The sequence below is a fragment of the Bidens hawaiensis genome, unplaced genomic scaffold (genome assembly GCF_021521415.1).
Source record: "Bidens hawaiensis isolate Kalapana, Puna unplaced genomic scaffold, B.hawaiensis_p1.1 tig00010669_1, whole genome shotgun sequence".
Classification (NCBI taxonomy): Eukaryota; Viridiplantae; Streptophyta; class Magnoliopsida; order Asterales; family Asteraceae; genus Bidens; species Bidens hawaiensis.
This window is the reverse complement of record NW_027491817.1, coordinates 646,326-650,313: the sequence shown is the minus strand read 5'-3', so window position 1 is coordinate 650,313 and position 3,988 is coordinate 646,326. Positions and strand designations below refer to the sequence as shown.

The 3,988-nt window shown below is 35.4% G+C and overlaps 1 pseudogene; it reads right to left on the bottom strand.

The window, feature by feature from the left end:
- Positions 1-425: 425 nt before the first annotated feature.
- LOC143535869 (secreted RxLR effector protein 161 pseudogene) lies at positions 426-2,841 on the bottom strand (annotated as a pseudogene).
- Between the last annotated feature and the right edge of the window lie 1,147 nt (positions 2,842-3,988).

The following is a 3,988-nucleotide window of genomic DNA, read 5'->3' as shown; positions in this document are numbered from 1 at the left end:
TTAGGGGGCCGAAGTCACAAACTCCACCAAAGCAATAGGGCATCTCCCCCTAACCATAAGTTAGCCACCTCAGTGATAGCCTTAAGCAACCCCACGGCAATCGTGGATCCTTCCCCACATAGGGCATCCAAAATATGTTGGGCCCTAAGTCCATCTCTACCACAAGAAGTCCGTTTAGGAAATATCATATTAGTGGTACATGTGTTTCTCTGCCAAATGAACTTAGTTGTCAAACTCATATTGTTTCTTTTTGGATTTGATTATTTCGGGAAAATCAAATTCTTTGACTATATTAAGAAAAAAAGTTGTTCAAACCGACTATTTTGAATATTTCGCTAACATATATTCATCACACAACTCCGCCCACAACAAGCTAGACCTTCTACATGTTGTGGACGTTTAAATATTAATCATAACCAATGTCCTCATCGTCGATTGCCATCACCACCACGAGCACCATCCTCACCATCGCCACAGTCACCATCCTCACCATGACCATCACCACCATCATCCATCCTCATTGTCGGTAGGTTCTATTTTAAAATACTAAAATAAAAAATACAAACATCATATTTATTGAACAATAAATAATTCTTACATCTAAAATACCAACAAATGAATATAATAGATCATCTTTGTTTAATTACATTTGTATACAAGCGATTTCATTTACAAGAAATCTCTTGCTCCAACACCCTTACCCTTTTTATGTGTTAACATAAACTTAATGAATTAACTACTATGATTGTTTTTGGTTCCATTTATAAGCTATATTTTTAAGGATCAATGGAATGATGGTGCAAACAATTGCTTAGGTGACTGCGTCTATCTCTCGACTGAATCTACAACAGATAACAACAAACGTTTGGGAATTGCTTTAGGACCTCAGGTCATGAACGTTTTCATAGCACGATTGGTATTCCCTCAAAGTGGCAGTCACTAAGAAAATAAATTAAAAGCTTTCATTTTCAATCTTACACGGATTATACATTTTGTTGGACGTAATTTCATACTCCAAGTTACAAGTCAACGAACTTAAGGGACCATTATTGACAAGTCGATCATAGTTGGTTGTGATTTTTAATTACAACAGGCATGTTTCATAACTATTTTGTAAGTATAATTGGTAATGTCTTGGCTAGGGTTTGAGAGATGTAACCGAGTTAGGTCCATCAAATTAAAGTCAAACCGAGTTAGTGTTTGAGATGTGGTAATCGGTTTTTTGAGTTATATATTCTGGTTAATATAAAATAGAGTTAGTCGTTTAGTTTGTGTTTGATTTTCAATCGGGACTTGATATTTAGCATTCTCTATGCTTATATAAGCGTGGTTCATTTAGCTTGGTTTTCCCATCATGTGAATTATTCTGACCATAGTAGTGGCATGATCAAAACCTACAAAGGATACTCATCTTGTCTTACGAAAAATGTATCGATGCTAAGCACTACTTCAGAGAGAACTTATAATTCTCAAAATGTTATGGAGCAAATCATATGGTCTAAATCAACACGCACCCATCACAAAAGAGGGAGATTTGATTTATAATATTTAAAATTAATAAATATATCATGGTGTAAGAGCTTGAAGTTATCTTGAAAATGTTAGTGTAAATAAATTTAAATCTGCAATAATTTGTGTTGGTACTTTGTAAAATAACTAGTGGGGTTGGCCTGCATGATGCAACGGAAATTTTGGGCGTCTAAAATTATAGTTTACTCTATTACCAAAAGTAGGTTCTCCATGCGCTACTCCGGAAATATGTATATTTCATTACATATCTACACATAAACACACACACACATATGCAACAAGAGTTTGTCTTATAAAGTGACATCGAAGAATATTATTGCTACTGTAATTTGTGTTTCTTATTTTTACAATGGAGAAGGTAATACATTATAAATAGAAAAAGAACAATCATATTCAAGGAAATACAATAAATAATAAAAAGATGAGATCCATTTGATTTGCTCCAACGGTCTTGTGCTGCTGATTTCACAATCTTTTAAAAGGAAAAGATGTTGACCATGACCATATAATATTGTGTTTTTCTTTTTTCTTTTTGTAACACTCTCCCTCAGCAAGTTGAGTAGTGGGATTTCCAAGGCTCAACTTTCCAAGACAATCGCTAAAGATCCTTTAATTGACGGCTTTTGTTAACATATATGATAATTGGTCTTCTGATCGGACGAACGACAGTTCTATAATTCGTGCTTCGAATTTTTCTTTGATGATATGTCTATCGATCTCCACATGTTTTGTATGATCGTGTTGAACTGTATTTTCTAAAATTTGTATTGCAGCTTTGTTGTCACATGTGATCTTATTGGCTTCAGTTTGTGGAAACCCAATTTCAATCAGAAGTTGACGTATCCATAGAAATTCTGTTACGCTCCGTGAAATTCCTCGGAATTCTGCTTCGGCACTAGATAAAGCTACAACCTTCTGTTTTTTAGTCTTCCATGTAACTAGATTTCCACCGACCAATGTAAAGTATCTTGATGTTGATCTTCCATCATCTTTATCTTCAGCCCAATCTACATCAGTATATAACTCGACCTTTAGGTGTTTATTTGGTTGAAAGAGAACCTCATAGCCCGTTGTTCCTTTGAGATATCTAATAATCCTCCACATTGCTTCTATGTGAGTTAGTTGAGGTTGATGCATAAATTTGCTAACTACCCCTACTGCATATGCAAAATCTGGACGAGTATTTGAGAGATATATCAGATTTCCTACCAAGCATTGGTATCTTTCTTTGTATGCCCATTCTCCCTCCTTTTCCAAATGGAGTTTGTGATTGATCATCATTGGAGTGTCGGCTGGTTTGCAGTCAATCATTCCTGTTTCAGCTAGAAGGTCAAGTATATATTTTTCCGACATATAAAAAAACCTTGTTTAGACTTTAGTACTTCAATTCCAAGGAAATACTTTAGTCTTCCTAGGTCCTTCATTTCGAATTCTGTAAACAACTTTGTCTTCACTTCTTCCTCATCATTTCATGTAATTATCATGTCATCAACATAATAATGAAGCAAATAACAAGTTTACCTCTTTGTTAAAGGAAGAGCGTATGATCAAAGTTGCTCTGTCGAAACCCATATCCTTTAATTGCTAAAGTAAATATACCAAACCAAGCTCGAGGCGATTTTTAAGCCCATAGAGATTTTTTTTCAACCAACATACTTCCTTTGTCTTCAATTTTTTTGTAAATCCAGGTGGAGGTTCCATATATACTTCTTCTTTTAGTTCTCCATGAAGAAAGACCTTCTTAACATCAAATTGATGAAGAGGCCATCCTTCGTTTGCAGCGATCGAAATACCCTGATTGTGTTAATCTTGACTACGGGAGAGAATGTCTCCGAGTAGTCAATCCCGTATGTTTGGGTATAGCCTTTAGCTACTAATCGTGCTTTATATCTTTTAATTGCTCAATCTGGTTTATGTTTGATTGTGAAGACCCATATACATCATACTAGTTTCTTTCCTTGTGGACATTCACACCTTCCCATGTGACATTTTTCATTAATGCCTTCATTTCTATTTCCATCGCATCCTTCAAGTTTTTTGACTCTAAACTTGTTCCACAGTGGTTGGAACTTGTTTTGCCTATAAGGAAGAATTAAAGGCTTTAGCTTCTTCGAATAAATTTCCTTCAGCTATGTTTTCTATAGGGTATTTGGATGATCATAACTGTTTTTCAGGCAAATATCGTTTCGGTGGAACTCCTCTATTAGCTCTTTGTGGTAGAACATATCTTTCGGTCGTCTCTTCTTGTGTAGTTTCTTCCTGAATTCCCTCCCGCACTGTTTGTTCTATTGCAATCTCATGGTTATCAATATTTAAATTTTCATAAGATTCTATATCTTGTATGCCTTCATGTGTTTGAGAATTACTTACCTCGGATTCCAGGTTTGGAGAATCTTGGTTACATGGTACACTGATTGTTGGGCCACCGGGTTGTTGTGAAGTTTGTGGCTCATTGTGG